The 17,824-nt window shown below is 37.2% G+C and overlaps 1 protein-coding gene and 1 long non-coding RNA gene across 21 annotated transcripts in view; one reads left to right on the forward strand and one right to left on the reverse strand.

Annotated features, from left to right (window-relative positions):
- Positions 1 to 3,039, reverse strand: part of LOC144289819 (uncharacterized) — a 28,766-nt gene extending 25,727 nt beyond the window's left edge. For both annotated transcript variants that reach the window (XR_013357798.1, XR_013357797.1), the window contains exon 1: positions 2,938 to 3,039. This is a non-coding gene — a long non-coding RNA (uncharacterized LOC144289819). The remainder of the gene's footprint in view (positions 1 to 2,937) is intronic.
- The window catches only part of FHIT (fragile histidine triad diadenosine triphosphatase), a 1,383,460-nt gene that overhangs the window by 999,523 nt on the left and 366,113 nt on the right, over positions 1 to 17,824 (forward strand). The window lies entirely within an intron of this gene.

Genomic DNA, 17,824 nt, shown 5'->3' on the forward strand with positions numbered 1-17,824 from the left:
GAGAGGGAAGTTTTTCAATGATATGAGTGCTATTAATTTTTTTCAGTTTTTATTTAAAATTCATTTAGTTATACAGTGTAATAATTGGTTTCAGGTATACACTATTAATTTCTGTATATAGTTTCATTGTTTATAGCAGCCAACTCCTGAATTTGTTTTTGTTTTTTTAATATTTATTTATTTATTTATTTATTTATTTATTTATTTAAGAGATCATGAGCTGGGGGAGGGGAGGGGCAGAGGCAAAGGGAGATAATCTCTAGCAGACTCTGCTGGAGTACAGAAGGTGACACAGGGCTGGATCCCAAGATCCTGAGATTGTGACCTGAGCTGAAACCAAGAGTCAGACACCTAACTGACTGAGCCACCAAAGTACCCCTAAATGTTCTCATTTTTTTTCTCATTTTTAATCCTATTAAAATATAGGAGATCAGTTGATATGAGAGTGAGAGGCCAAATGTATAACTTGAGAGTCATGCTTCCTGCATTCCAGCTTCAGACATCTCTTATCAGATGTGAAGTTACTTTGCTTTTCTGAGCCTCAGTTTGCTCTGTGATAGAGTGGGGCTAACACAGTGTCTACTTTATAGAATTATGACCATTACAGTGGTGATCCCATCCAGCACTTAGCTTGATGCCTCGCACAGATCAGAGTGCAATAAATGTTGACTCATAATTATAATTTCAGAATTAGAAAGCACTCTAGACATAGTCTTGTTTACCCTCTAGTTTTGCAGATGAGAAAATCAAAGCCAGATATTACATGGCAGATATCATGTAGCTAGTTAGGGACAGTGTCAGACTTGGGTACTTTTTCTCTTGAACCACGAATGATTATTCTCCTGCAAGTTTCTTTTTCACTTTTTCCCTTAGAATCCCCTTGCATGAGGAAGAAGAGCTTCTAACAAAGGTAGGAGAGGAATGGCAAATCACAAGCACATGCGGACTATGAATTTGGATATTGAAATGTATATGTGTGTGAGAGAAAACAAAGTATGGAGAGACAGAGAATCCTGGAAATACACAGAAAAACAGAGACATACAAAAAAGTGTGGATTGGGTAAAAAGAGATATGTCTTTGAATAGAAATCTAAGCATCATTAAGAAGATGAACCATATAAAAATTAAAAGTTCAGTACATTTGGTAAAAGACATAATAATACATTACATATATCTAAGACTTCAAATTTGGGAATGGTTTATATATTAATGTGAGAGGATTATGTCCTCAATTTAAATTTTATAGCAAACTAAACCTTGAAAAGTTTGAGATGAGCAAAAAAAGGCACCAAGGATTAATGAGACATAGGGAAAAACAATTAGATTTTATAATCAAAGTGTCCTAACCATCAAGAAATAAAAACAAGAAAGATAGCGTGGATTTAGAATAGCTGGGAAAATAGTATGTGTCCATACCAGCATAAAAATGAATTTACTACTTATGGAGGAATTAGGGCATCTCCCAGTACTTTATATACATAATGAATTACTTGGAAGAAAAATAATTTGTTGCAGTTTTATTAAGACAGTGAGAATGTGACCAAGGATATGTAGTCTGGGAAAGTTTTCAAGTTGGCTTTAAAACACCTTTGATGTGTGGGTAGCAAAGGATCATACATATATACATAGAAAAAGGTTTGTTGAAGTCCTTTAGAGGAGATCCTCTTTGTAGGATTTAGATGCGGTAATTTGTGGTGTATTTAGAAAGCAGAAGAAGGGAAGGATAAAGAGGATACAATAACTGAGAAGGAAAGATATAACATCAATGAAGCATCTAAAATGGCAACATAATTGCTTTGTCAGAAACTAACTAAAGCAACCCATCCAGGCATCTGTCCAGAAAATGAATATTTATTAAGTACAAAGAATTGTATTAGGGGTTTTGAGGGACATGGAGGTAGAAGAACCATGGAGCTTACTCCACAAGAGCACCCAATCCAGTCAGAAAGATGACATTCATGCATCAGTTTGTTCATTTGTGCAGTGTTCCTTGAATGGACTGTGCCATTCCCATGTTCAACCCTCATGGCAGACATTGTTCATCCATCCATCACTCCTTCCAACCAGTCCTCAACTACTGTGGCAACCAGTTGCTTGGTAGAATAATTCTTTTTCACTCTCTGTGCACTTGGCTCTACTGTGCTTTAAAGGTATAGAGATTGTGTCCTTTTACTGTAATATCCTGAGCACTTACCACGGTATTCAGAATAGAATAAATGCTCAACAAATATTCAGTGTACTCTCCGAAGTCTAACTTACCTTCTTATAGATATTTATTCTGTGTATTAAATGCTCAGTGTTATATCAACATTGCCCCTGTAGTTACTTAGAACATATGTTGTATGTGCATTATCTTCAGAATTTACCAATCTGAATATTAAAGTCAATTGTTTTGCTGCATTTGTGTTGTCTCCTAAGACAGTAAGATGTGCTTATTTAAGCATAAAGAGTAAAGTGAGTATCGTTTCTGAAGAGTAACAGTGGATATGTGATCTTGTTGAATAGGAATGAGGCTCATGTCACAGAGAGTTTATTAACTACGAATGGCTTTGTGAAGTTGGAGAACATTTCCAGGGCTAAGTGGCAAGGGGGAGGAGGTTATTTTAATCACTGGCATAAGCCATTTATAGTCCTGTCATCTTCTCTGTCATGAAGATTATCACTTAATTATAAGACAACATGATTTGCTGTTTAGATATCTGAGATAGAAATGTGCAGGCCAGGATCAAAGTGGAAATCAATTCTCAAAAGGTCTAGGTACTAATTAATAAAGTTGGTACAGCTGTGTGCCTGTCAGCCCAGCCTGGATTGGGGTGTCTGTTTTCAAAACATCAGATGAGCTGAGTACTCTGGCCACCAGTCAGAGAATGTGGCCACTGATAAATATAAAAGGGGCGGAACAGGCAAGCGGGTGATGGCATAAGGAGAAGTCAGTACCTGGTCTTACTGTGCAGGTCTGCGAAGTCCCAGGATATTCCCTAAGGTCCTCCCCATTGCTGATCTGCATCTTTCTTGAGTTGTGCAAGAAACTGACAGATCTGGTGGTTTGAACAAAGGCTCCTAGTTACGGAAGAGTGTATCTTTCTGGAATCATGTGTTAGGTCACACAGGAGGGAACTCAGAAGCAAATGGGTGTGTGGAAGTGATAAGAGGATAGATTTCAGTTCTCCCTAATTTCCACATAGGGCTTTCTGTGCGTGGCCAGATTTGGAATGGGGAGAGGGAATTTCTTATACTCACATGAAAGGTCTATCTGACAGGAATATTGCTAAGGTAGATTTGGCACTACCCAGTATATAAGAGAGTGTGCTCTGGATTGGGTTGGCCCTGGCTTGAATCTAAGTTCTGTTGCTTAATATTTCTGGGGCTCTATATTTCTGAGCTTTCTATTTTGTTTGCTTGTTTGTCTGTTTGTTTGTTTTTTCATTTGCAAAACAGAGGTAATAATATACCAGCTTCAGAAGTGCAGTTTCTGTAGGTTGGCCTGTGGCATGTGTCCAATAAATGGTACTTTCTTTTTTGTCATTTTTGTTATCATAGTGGTCCTCTTTATCTCTCCATGAGGGCAAGAGATGATGACCTTTTTTTGTTTATTACCTTATTCCTAAGCTCCTAACACATTGCCTGTATTTGACTCTCAACCAGAATAGTCGGCACAGTCAAATGAGGATGAGCATCAAAAGGATTCTTTAGAAAGGGGCTGTTTCTACTTAGAAAAGTGTGGATGGGTGTATGGAGGAATCACAGGGTGATGCAAGAGGCTGGAAGGAGCAACACTGAGACTGGCAAGACCCAAGCCCAAAGAGATGAAAGGAAGGAATGATCCTGCACCATAGTATGTGAGGAAATTGGGGAGAGTAACCTGCCTTGGGAAGAACTGTGGATCTCTGAATGGGGACTTAACCTCCCTTTTTTCTCTCCATCAATCTCCTGCTGGAATCCTCACTGACCAGATTGCCTGGAAAGCAAGAAGACAAGAAGCCTGTCAGTGTAGTCCATGCAAGTCAGCCTTTGGGTCACAGATAGGACAAGAAGTAGGAGAATGGAGGGGTACCTGGGTGGCTCACTCTGTTCAGCATCTAACCCTAATTCCACACTCTGAGATTTCGGCTCAGGTCATGATCTCAGGGTCACAGGTACTTTATGTGAGTATTTTTTATTTAACTTGGACAATCTCCTTCTAAGGTAGGATTTATTATACTGAGTTTATAGAGAAGGAGCCCTGAGTTTCAAAAGGTTAACAGACATGGCCAGAGTCAGAGCTGGGCAGAGAGCTGAGTGGGAACTCTAAACCCTGACTACTGGGCTCCTCATCTCTATCAGGCCAATCTGGTTCCATGGCCTTTTGAGGTCAGTGTTTTGGATGGGCTACTAGATATCTATATACAATGAATTATTGATCTGACTCAGAATGTTTTTTTCTTTTTTCACCTAATGGTTGAATGGATTCAATACATAATATTGTAGATTCTTCTGGTATATCTATCCCATTATTTCCATAGGACATACCCATGCAAATCATTGGGGCACTTACTAAAATGCAGAATTTTCAGGGCCCCCTGAATTCTCAGGTCAAATCTGTTGGGTTGGCCCCTAGATTCTTAGGTCTAATCTATTGACAAAGGACTCGGGCTGATTATGTAGCCAGTGTGGCAGTGGATACTTTTTTCATGAATCACTGATGTCAGTTGAGGCCTTCATTTTACAAATGAGGGAAATGAAGCCCAGGGAAGTAGTGGTGACTGATTCAGTGGCACAAGGCTACTTGGTGTTAAATGTGGGGTTCCTGTTGTCGATAAATAAATCCACGCCAAGTAAGAGTAATACTCAGTAGAGAGTATAAACTAAGGATGGGTACATCAGGCTTATTTGGCTGAAGTTCTCTTTTGTAGGTGTCCATCTGAGAGCTAAATGTGAATTAAATGACACTTTGATCAGACAAGAGGCAACATAACAACAGACACTGATTTAATGCATGCAGCAAGGTGGAGTATTGCTCCTCACACCTAGATCATTTTCAAAGGCACGATAATGGAGGTGCCCAGCAGTGTCTTATTTCAGATGAGTGTAGGTTGGATTATAGGAATAGGCACCCAAAGATGTGGAAATGAACAATCATCAGTTAAAAACAGAAGATTCAAGCTTTGTTTTTAAGGTAGACATTTTATTAATAAACTTGATTTTGGAACAGATACTGACTGCTTGTGAAGTAAGCCTTCACCCACAGGATTAACACAGGGACTGCTAAAGACCTCTAGTCTTCAAACTAGTCTTGTGTCTCCAGGAGATAGATAAATTGTTCAAATGTTTTTATGTATTTCTCTTGATAGAACTGAGAACTCAGACAAATTTGTGTGGTGATAGGAGTATACTCATGTCACAAAAATTTCTAAGTGTATCTCATTTCAGGTCAGATCCCTCCCAAAGTGCAAGGATAAAGTATAAATTGTTTTAACAGTACTTGCAATGATTGGCTTAATCCACTGAGTTTAAGGTGGGAATTTACATGATTACAGAGATGAAGTTGACAAAGAAGGATTTCTCCTTGAACAGAATCAGAACAGTTTCTCTACTGATCATTTGAATATTTCAACAGACTGTATCTGTATGGATATTAAAAATACATTAATTCTTTACTTTTTCAACATAGGCAATAATACTTTCTATAATATGTTCAATGAGTCTGGATATATGGCACATTTGTTTTGTTTTGTTTTTTTTGTTTTTTCAGAAAATGGGTTTTGCACATCCTCTCCCCAAGCCTGTGTTTACTGAGTTTATTCAGTCTTTTATGGAGAGATAATTCCAAGCCTGCTATTAAGACAATGGCTTTGACTTTAGAATGAGTTTATATCTTTAAGGATAGTTTTCAGCAAATGAGCCAACCATATGTTAAATCAAATTTAACATCCATTATGAAACACTGAATCATACTTTATATCTCAGTAATGATAACAAATGATCGCTTATCTCATGTTCTTCTCATTTGTACTACTCCTCATCCATCTTGCTAATATTGCAAAGATTTATTAAATGAACAAGTGTCCAACTATAACTGTTAATATTAATAGTGTCTTTTTATATTTTCCCATGCTGCCTTTCTTTTCTATGCTTGCTTAAGCCCTCTTTAATGTAGGTTTTAAAAGTAATAGTTTTTCTTATTCTGAAATGATAATTAACAGAAAACTAGCAAGGTAGCAGTAAAATTATTTCAATGAAACTGCAATTATACCAGCCCATTACAAGGCAGAGGATTTGCTATATACAAAGTGAAGATCTTTTTTCACTATAGTAAAATAGTCGATTTTAAAACTCTGGAAACATTTCAGATCCCTTATGACTTAAAATTGCTACTTGTGCAGTGAAAGTTTAAATCCGTTGAGTAAATTTGTAATTTAATCTTTAAAGTTTAACTAACATTTATTCTTCCTTCCTAAGTGCTTTCTGTTGGTGTAAATTATAAGAAGTCGTCTCTCTCTTTTTGTAAGATTTCACTGTGGATTTTTAATAGCTTCCAAATCAGTAACTTCTCTGAAGCCCTATTTCTGGGAAAGGTCCCACCCTATCATCTCTTGTCTCAGGCTGTTAAATATGGGTCCCCACCTTCCTTTGTGTCCTAAATTGAATCTTTTCAGACAAGGCCACTTTTGACTGTAAAACAGCCTCTTAGATATTTAAACCTGTCCTATGATCTTGTTAGCAGTATCTTTTAACCTAAATCCTCGATTTTTATCTCAACTGTCTGGTTAAGTCTGGAGACATTTGTGTTTTTCTTGAATCCATTCTGCATTCCTGATGAAACAATTATTGCTCAATCTTTGTGGTCTCTGCCTATTTCATGAACTCAGATGTTCCTTGAGAGCAGGGATTCAACACAAACTTGCTCGACATTTCCTCAAACTCCTATTTTGAGTCAGATGGCCTGTATCATCGACTCATATCTTACAAGGTGGTTGTGAGCAAAATTTATATGTAAATGGTCAACATCACACTAATATAATATATTATAATACTAAGATAATATCTTTATGATGCTTATAAATCATCATCATCATTTACTGAGTTGCTTTTACAGGTTGAGTGCTTTATGTATAACACCTCTAATCCAGGTACCCACCCTGAGAGGAGCAAATGATTCCTGCTTGGAATGAATGCTACCTTGTAGAGTAGTTAGCAACACAATTCAGTTGACAGTTATGTGCTGCTATGTAGCATCTCTTTTATTATCTCTGGTCGTTAAACTGTGCTTTTTATTTATTTTTTTTATTTTTTTAAATTTATTTTTTAGCTGCAGGCTTTTAAATTATTTATTTTTGCTTGCTTGCTTTATTTATTTATTTATTTATTTATTTATTTATTTATTTATTTATTTTTGTGCATGTCTGTCATTCCTTCTCTCAGAACCTAAGGTCTTTTAGGCATTCTGTCTTGTGTTTCTCATAATACCCAGGAGAGCAGCTTACACTTAGCAGGCATGATAAATGTTCTTGGCTTGAGTAAATAGTAAAATATAACCAAGTCTTTAAAAAATGATTATGTCTGCTTTGACTGTAGATACCAAAATTGACTAGACTTTTAAGAAATAGACTTTTAAGAAGTGGAAGGAAAGGCTTGGGCTTTGGGGGAAAAGCCTAACTTAAGGGGACATTTTTTCGTGACACCCTTCCTAGAATTGGAACTGTAGACTTTCAAAAGCAGAGACTTGGGAGGAGATGTAACTCACAGGGCCACATGTTGTATTTTATTTTGGGGCTGGGACTCAGAAATAGTGCTGTGGCCTCAGACAGGAGAGACGAGGTGCAGGGGTAATGTGTTCTTTTCTCAGGATGGGAATTACCCGGGTAAAATGAAGTCATGAAATGAACTCTCTTATGCACACTATTTAATGAATCCCTTGGCAGAGTGGGGATGGATTAACATGGAGGATGACATGGCAGGCTATCAAGTTAGACTGTTCTTGTTTTCTTTCCTATGTGACCTTGGTCTCAATTTCCTAGACTGTAAAGTGGAGATGAAATTTATCCTTAGAGATGTTGTGGGCATATAACAAAAATGCATTTTAGGTACTTAGAAATGTGCCAGGTAGAGATCAAGGACTCATACTGCTATTTTGTAATTACAAAACTATATTTGCATGTATATATATAATAGTGAGTATGTGTACTTCACATTTGCATATTTTACTCAGTAGCATAGTACAGAACATATAATTACTTCTCCTAATGTTGAACATAAGGCCCTTGCCTTCTTACAAATGTGGTTGCTGAGGCTAGTGAACCATTATAGGGATAGTTTGAATTGCTCACTCTTCTTGTGTGTGTGTGTGTATGTGATTTCTTACTACTTTCAGATACATAGAGAAATTATTACCTACTATTTTGATTTGCCTAGGCTTTTTTTTTTTTTTTTTTTTAAAGATTTTATTCATTCATTCATGAGAGACACAGGCAGAGGGAGAAGCAGGCTCCGTGCAGGGAGCCTGATGTGGGACTTGATCCCGAGACTCCAGGATCATGCCCTGGGCCAAAGGCAGGTGCTAAACTGCTGAGGCACCCAGGGATCCCCGCTGAGCTCACACTTTTAAGAGAGTCATTGCAATGAAGACATGACCAATGGTTAAAAAAATTAATGCAAGCCACAAAACATTTCAGGATTCTTTAATATCCTTTGAGGATTTCTTGAGGTGAGCTAGAGAGGAAACCCCAAGGGATCTTCTAGGATTTTTGGTAGAAAGCCTTTGAATATTGCTATGTCAAAGAGAAGGCAACTTTGTTTAAAATGTATCATTACTCAAAATTTAAATTTATTTTTTTAATATTTTATTTATTTATTCATGAGAGACACACACACACAGAGGCAGACAGAGACACAGGCAGAGGGAGACGCAGGCTCCACCCAAGGAGCCCGACATGGGACTCGATCCCAGGTCTCCAGGATCATGTCCTGGACTGAAGCCAGCGCTAAACCGCTGAGCCTCCCGGGCTGCCCCCATCATTTAAATTTAAAGGCAGAATTTGGGAGCTGCTATGTGAAGCCTGATATATTATAAAGCTTATATATCTCTATGTAAACAAATGGTAAAAATCACCTAGTTGAGATATAATTACAAGAATTGATAGTCTCAGACATCTGAACAACAGATAGTAATTGCCACCTTCTTTCTAGATCCTGCAGACAAGGGAATGAGCACTTGCCCTGAAATTAGATAGTTACCAAAACTTGGCATAATGCTAAAGCTGATACCAGCTATTTGGAAATAGGCTGTTCAAACACTTCCTTTAAAAAATGCCATTTAGAATGTCTCCCATTTGATCCACAGTTGGACTTACATTCTCAACCCTACAGTAAATTTTTATAATCCAGTTCTCACTGCTGTCATACTCTTAATCAAATAGGAAATTGCATCCCTGGGTTTAGCCAAGAACGAGGAGGAAGATTGTGCATCATCAGCATACTATTATCTAAAATTATACCATCCCTGGTGGAACCTAATAAAGATCTGCAGGTGCCCAGCATGGAACTAAGAATTTTAGTTCAAGCTTTATTTATAGTATCCTTAACCTGTGGCCACCTGACTTCAGGATCAGTTCTGACTTGGTTAAAGATTTTGTGCTTACTAAATACATACAACATGCAGTGTATTGTGCTGACCCTGGGGAGGAAACTAAAATGATTAAGACCCAGTTTCTGTTATCAGGAAGCTTATCATCTGTTTGGATAGACAGATAGGCACACATGTGGCAGGGCTTTGGACTGTTACATGCTAGTGGTCCTACCCACTACTAGAATGCTAAAATGGGAGAAATTAATTTTGATGGGAGGACTAGAAACGTTTGGATGATGTGACTTTTTAAGCTTTTATTTAAATTCAATTTAGTTAGCATACAGTGTATTATTAGTTTCAGGGGTAGAATTTAGTGATTTATCAGTTGCATGTAACCCCCAGTGCTTATTACATCAAGTGCCCTCTTTATGCCCATCACCCAGTTATCCCTTCCGCCCACCTAACTCCCCTCCAGAAACCCTCAATTTGTTTCCTGTAGTGAAGAGTCTCTTATGCTTTGCCTCCCTCTCTGTTTTTATCTTATTTTATTTTTTCTTCCCTCTCTTATGTTCAGCTGTTTCATTTCTTAAATGGTATTTGCCTTTCTCTGACTTATTTCACTTAGTTTAATTCCCTCTAGTTCCATCCATGTCACTGCAAATGGCAAGATTTCATTCTTTTTGGTGGCTGAGTAATATTCCATTGTATATATACGCCACACTTCTTTATCCACTCATCTGTTGATGGACATCTGGGCTCTTTCCATAGTTCGGCTTCTATGGGCATCACTGCTATAAACATTGGGATGCAGTGCCCCTCGAATCACTATATTTGTACCTTTGAATAAACACCTAGAAGTATAATTGCTGGGTCATAGGGTAGTTCTATTTTTAACTTTTCACGAAACAACATTTTATTTTCCAAAGTGGTTGCATCAGTTTGCATTCCCAGCAGCAGTGTAAGAAGGTCCCCCTTTCTCTGGATCTTTGCTGACATCTGTTGTTTCCTGACTTGTTAATTGTAGCCTTTCTGACCTGTGTGAAGTGGTATCTCATTCTGGTTTTTTATTTATATTTCCCTGATGCCGAGTGATGTTGAGCTTTTTTTGTTTTTTTCATGAGTCTGTTAGCCATTTGTGACTGTTGAGCTAGATCTCGTTAAGTTTCAACTGATAGAAATGTGGCAGAAAGGCTGTAAGTTCTAAAAATAGTGACTGGGCTGATCAGCATCAGGAGGAGGCAGCAGACAACTAAGAGACTGGAAGGGAAGGACAAGAACAGATTTCAGAGGATCCTAGATACCATTTGGAGGGTTTGGTACTTGACTCAAATGCTGGGGAACAGTGGGATTTTGAAAAGAAAGTAACAAGATCAAATATGTGTTTAACCAGGGTCAATGTGGCCACTCTGTGGCATCTTAGATTAGGTTGCAGTAGTGGGAACAGTTGAAGCAGTAATGTTAGAAAGGTGGGAAAGGTCTGAAAATGTGGAAATAATGTCATCAGTACTCAGTGAGCGGTTGCGTGTGGTAGCAGATGTGTATGATCCAGGAGTTTATTTCCAGTTTCTACCCTAGGTGAGTCTTGATTTCCTTTTTTTTTTTTTTAATTTATTTTTTATTGGTGTTCAATTTACTAACATACAGAATAACCCCCAGTGCCCGTCACCCATTCACTCCCACCCCCCACCCTCCTCCCCTTCCACCACCCCTAGTTCGTTTCCCAGAGTTAGCAGTCTTTACGTTCTGTCTCCCTTTCTGATATTTCCCACACATTTCTTCCCCCTTCCCTTATATTCCCTTTCACTATTATTTATATTCCCCAAATGAATGAGAACATATAATGTTTGTCCTTCTCCGACTGACTTACTTCACTCAGCATAATACCCTCCAGTTCCATCCACGTTGAAGCAAATGGTGGGTATTTGTCATTTCTAATAGCTGAGTAATATTCCATTGTATACATAAACCACATCTTCTTTATCCATTCATCTTTCGTTGGACACCGAGGCTCCTTCCACAGTTTGGCTATCGTGGCCATTGCTGCTAGAAACATCGGGGTGCAGGTGTCCCGGCGTTTCACTGCATTTGTATCTTTGGGGTAAATCCCCAACAGTGTAATTGCTGGGTCGTAGGGCAGGTATATTTTTAACTGAGGAACCTCCACACAGTTTTCCAGAGTGGCTGCACCAGTTCACATTCCCACCAACAGTGTATGAGGGTTCCCTTTTCTCCACATCCTCTCCAACATTTGTGGTTTCCTGCCTTGTTAATTTTCCCCATTCTCACTGGTGTGAGGTGGTATCTCATTGTGGTTTTGATTTGTATTTCCCTGATGGCAAGTGATGCAGAGCATTTTCTCATGTGCATGTTGGCCATGTCTATGTCTTCCTCTGTGAGATTTCTGTTCATGTCTTTTGCCCATTTCATGATTGGATTGTTTGTTTCTTTGGTGTTGAGTTTAAGAAGTTCTTTATAGATCTTGGAAACTAGCCCTTTATCTGATATGTCATTTGCAAATATCTTCTCCCATTCTGTAGGTTGTCTTTGAGTTTTGTTGACTGTATCCTTTGCTGTGCAAAAGCTTCTTATCTTGATGAAGTCCCAATAGTTCATTTTTGCTTTTGTTTCTTTTGCCTTCGTGGATGTATCTTGCAAGAAGTTACTATGGCCGAGTTCAAAAAGGGTGTTGCCTGTGATTCATCATATCAGCAAGAGAAAAACCAAGAACCATATGATCCTCTCATTGGATGCAGAGAAAGCATTTGACAAAATACAGCATCCATTCCTGATCAAAACTCTTCAGAGTGTAGGGATAGAGGGAACATTCCTCGACATCTTAAAAGCCATCTATGAAAAGCCCACAGCAAATATCATTCTCAGTGGGGAAGCACTGGGAGCCTTTCCCCTAAGATCAGGAACAAGACAGGGATGTCCACTCTCACCACTGCTGTTCAACATAGTACTGGAAGTCCTAGCCTCAGCAATCAGACAACAAAAAGACATTAAAGGCATTCAAATTGGCAAAGAAGAAGTCAAACTCTCCCTCTTCGCCGATGACATGATACTCTACATAGAAAACCCAAAAGTCTCCACCCCAAGATTGCTAGAACTCATACAGCAATTCGGTAGCGTGGCAGGATACAAAATCAATGCCCAGAAGTCAGTGGCATTTCTATACACTAACAATGAGACTGAAGAAAGAGAAATTAAGGAGTCAATCCCATTTATAATTGCACCCAAAAGCGTAAGATACCTAGGAATAAACCTCACCAAAGATGTAAAGGATCTATACCCTCAAAACTATAGAACACTTCTGAAAGAAATTGAGGAAGACACAAAGAGATGGAAAAATATTCCATGCTCATGGATTGGCAGAATTAATATTGTGAAAATGTCAATGTTACCCAGGGCAATATACACGTTTAATGCAATCCCTATCAAAATACCATGGACTTTCTTCAGAGAGTTAGAACAAATTATTTTAAGATTTGTGTGGAATCAGAAAAGACCCCGAATAGCCAGGGGAATTTTAAAAAAGAAAACCCTATCTGGGGGCATCACAATGCCAGATTTCAGGTTGTACTACAAAGCTGTGGTCATCAAGACAGTGTGGTACTGGCACAAAAACAGACACATAGATCAGTGGAACAGAATAGAGAATCCAGAAGTGGACCCTGAACTTTATGGGCAACTAATATTCGATAAAGGAGGAAAGACTATCCATTGGAAGAAAGACAGTCTCTTCAATAAATGGTGCTGGGAAAATTGGACATCCACATGCAGAAGAATGAAACTAGACCACTCTCTTTCACCATACACAAAGATAAACTCAAAATGGATGAAAGATCTAAATGTGAGACAAGATTCCATCAAAATCCTAGAGGAGTCTTGATTTCCTTAACTGAGAACTGACAGTAAGCCACACACACACAGAACTAATTAATAGAAAGCCTTGTTTCAGAGAAATGTTACGTGTTACACATACATGTGTGTGTTACACACACACCCCATATGTCCTTGATTCTGTGATACTGTTGGTTGTAAGAACACCATTGTTTTTATATTTTAGATAAAAGAAATGCCACCATTTCTAAGCACTTAATCATGAGATGCATCTCTATTTATTTATGTTAAAAATGAATGAATAGGCATCTTAAAATTTAGGAAATATGGCAATATTCATGTTTACTAACTTATAGCTTATTGGACAATTATAAACACTTTCTAATATGAGAATTCAATTTTTACTTCTTTTTGTATGTTAATTCAGTATGACCTTGGAAAAGTCTCTTCACCTCTGAGGGAGACCAATGATTCTAAAGTGCCTTGAAAAAACACCCTATAGGCAATCCTTGATATTATCATACCTCTATTAATGTCATTCATCCTTGAGCATATCCAATCATTCAGATAAAATGAATGATCATCAGAATGCTACCTATATTTCATTTTTTAATTAAATTAAAAACTCAAAATAAATTATCAAACCTAGCTGGGCTTTCGCTGTGACATTTGTTCAAAGATATAATGGAATATCCTGCGTCTCACTTTTACCTCTTAAATCAGATTTTAGGGGAATGGAGCCCAGAATTCCATCTTTTTTAACGAGCTCCACAGATGATCCTGATGTACAAGGAGAGTTGATATCCAAGTTGTGCAGCAGGCAACCATCCTAGTACGCCAGGGTTATCAGGGTGCTAGTTTTCCTTCTGTTTAAGCAGCCCATATGTTATGCTGGATAGGGGGCTTTTTTCTGCACAGCAGTTGTCTGAACTGTCTTGCACCTTCTCAACCTTCATCATCTACCTTTGCAGCCAGCTTTTTAATGGTATCTGCTTGTGTGAATTCTCTCCACATATTTTTTTCTGGACACTCAGCATTGGCAAATTGTTGTTTCTTCATCATTTGCTTTGTTACAAGTCTGATAAAAAAAAATAAAAGGAGGGGCACAACTGAGACATAATTCAGAATTTTCCCAATTAACCATAGCATGCTCCTGAATTCTTAGGGACATAAAAAATTTAATTATCTAGGCGATAAACAGTGTCTTTTTTTTTTTTTTTTCAAATAGGAAGTAATGGACTTTGGATCAGTCTGGATTTAATGTTGACATTATGGGACAGGAATGATAATCATTGAAGCTGCAATTAAAAAAAATAAAACCTCCTTTCCCATACAGAATTATATTCTAAATTTCAAATAGAAAAATGCAATTTGAAGTTGAATTTCTGTACTCTGTGTAAGTTTACCCCATTCCCTAACCTCTTCTGTTTACCTAACTTCTTACTCACTAAATACAGACATTTTAAATGTCTTTGGCTCCTAGGGCTCCCAAGCCTGTAAGGAAATAATCTTTCCCTTCTGGACCTCAAAACCAGCTGAAAATCTTATCATCCATTTAGTCCAATGCATATTAAAATTGAGCAATTAATTATCTGTAGTTCTAATCCAGTAAGCCTGTGCAATTAACATCTGGGATTCAGTTCATCTTTCTGCTGACTTTCTAATTTAAGGATTGGGACATGGTGGATCTCTCTAGAAGACATATTTAACAGAGATTATTTCTTGTATTTAAATCTTCATTTTTTTTTTAACCCATGGTGCATTTTGTGCAATATTTTCACAACACTTTTCAATTGCAACTTATTTCCCGGAGAGTGATTACTAGCAGTTAGTCAGTGTTTAAAAAATAGATGCTAAGTGTAGTTGTATCCCTTCACTATTTCTTATTTCTGAAAAATAGCCAACATATCAAAATTGCCTGTAACAGCAAAAGATTTTCAAATAGATGAACAGTCATTTGCCACATGGTATGATTTTGGTTGCTCTGATCTATTTTCTCAGCTAAACTTCCCTAACCTGCTTGCCTGGTACTTGAAGTTACTTTAAGATTGGGGATACCTTTTATTTCACCCCTAGAACATAGGTAGACTAAGTGTAAAATTATAAATACTGAGGAAGAGTGAATCCTTGGACCCTAATTAAGAGGACTCTCTTCTGGAGTAATGGCAGTCCACAGGGGGTTCCAAAAAGCTCTAGGATTATCTGTCTCTTAGGTATATAGTGAATGAGGATGAGAAAGAAGGGAGCTGTGTAAATGGTGGAGAAGCAAGAAGAGGGAGGCACTGAAGATGGACTTTATGATTTTTATTGGAGGCTGGGGCTCCTCCAGTCTTAAGTGGTGAAGCCAACTGTTGAGAGAACCTTCTCCCACTGTTCCACCAGATGGGCCTCTAGTCTTTTTCATATAAAGCATATATGCCACCTTCTCTGAGAAGCTTTCCTGGCTTTCACCTACAATATCAGTTCCCCTGCCATTGTGTTTCAGATTTTACTTCACTTACATTACAAACCTCACACTGACATAGGCCTCTTTTCCCAGAGTAGTCCATTTATCAGGAGCTATTTTTGTTATCTATTGCTACTTTTATTTTTTCTGTGATAGTCCCTTAGCACAATACAGTGGTCAACAGTAAATGTTAACCAGATTAATACATCTAAAAAGTGAATATTTACAATATAATTGAATGTTTTCTAATCATAGTTCTAATGTATTAGAGAATATTTGAAAAATACAGAAAAATAAAACCAACATTCTATTTCTTAGGTATAACCATTATTAACATGAATGTGAATTTCCTTCTAATGCTTTTCTTTGCTTATAGCTAAATGCAAATATATGGGTCTTTTGTATGTTAAAAAACATATATATACATACATATTTACACATTTTGTGTTTTTTGTTTTATTTTTTTTCACTTCACTATTTCAACATTTTTTTTTCCATATTATTGAGTACCCTTTGAAAACCTGATGTCTTGGGATGCCTGGGTAGCTCAGTGGTTGAGCATCTGCCTTTGGCTCAGGTTATGATCCCGGGGTCCTGGGAAGGAGTGCTGTATCGGGCTCCCCAGGGGGAGCCTGCTTTTCCCTCTGCCTATGTCTCTGCCTCTCTCTGTTTCTCATGAATAAATAAAATCTTAAAAAAAAAAAAAACAACTGATGTCTTAATGGCTTTCAAATATTAGCCATTGACAATCAGAACTTAATTAGCTATTCTTTCTCTTTTAAAAAAAATAAATTTCTTACAACTAATCTTTAGATCTCTGGTGATAATCTTGGCATCAATTTCTAGAAGAGAATGTATAGTTTGACATATATATACTGATTTGCCCTTAGTGTATATGTGTGCCCTCTTCCTTATAGCCTTTGAATACTGTCATAGAAAAAAATGCCTTTTTCTTGATAAAAATGCTCTTTCATTGTTTAAAATTGCAGTTGATTGAATGTAGTGAAGTTGAATGTTTTTCATATTGTACTTATCCATGTATATTTTCTAGATGTGAGCTATTCATGGTTTCAGTTGAGTTTCCTAATGAAGTGTTTGCATCTTATCGATTTATAATAGCTCTTTATCTAAAGATATTAGCTATTAGTCTCCACTACATTTGTCAAATACATTTTCCCCATATTGTTTTTTCACTCCATCTTGTTTATAATGGTTTTGGGGAACTAAAGGTTTTAATTTTCTGTAGTCATGTTTTTCTTTGTCATTTTATTTTAATGTCTTCATCCTTAAAAGTCTATTCTCATCCAGATATGTAGCCCTATTTTCTTCTAATTATCTTCTGGCTCCGTTTTCTGCTCTTAGTTCATTAGTGAATGTGATTTATTTTAATACGTGACAGGAGGAAGAGATTTAACTTATTTCCTGTAAGTAATTTGTTAATCGCTTCTACCATTGTCTGTTGCTCGTTTTTTTTCTTCCAGGGGTTTGCACTGCCACCTTTGTTAGATGATGCATTCTACACTGTGATCTCTTTCTGGCCTTTCTCTTCTGTCCCTTGACCTAAATATTTTTAGATTATGTGCTCTCAGCTGTTACAGTTAACTTTCATTATTTATTTTTTTCTTTCCTTATTTATTTTGAAGAAGTTTTACTTTTTAAATAAGTTTAGTCCAAGGGCAGGATTTCTTATCTTCTTGCTTAACATAGAAGCAACTTTGATATGTATGAATGTGTTCACCTTAGAGAGCAGAACACTATTGCTTTTTAGTGTGTACATGTGCTACTTAAGGGAATGATTTTTGGAGTTAAATTCTGGCCCCAGTCCTGCCCTGTAACCTTGATCAAGCTAATTTTACTTTTCTGTGATGGAATTTTAAAAATAGGGATATTCACAGTGTTTATCTTATATAATTATTAAAGATTAAGTGATTTACATAAAATGTGCTTGGCTCATACTACCTTGTTTTTAACTCTGATTTTTTTATTGTGGT

The sequence above is a fragment of the Canis aureus genome, chromosome 19, assembly GCF_053574225.1.
Source record: "Canis aureus isolate CA01 chromosome 19, VMU_Caureus_v.1.0, whole genome shotgun sequence".
Taxonomy (NCBI): Eukaryota; Metazoa; Chordata; class Mammalia; order Carnivora; family Canidae; genus Canis; species Canis aureus.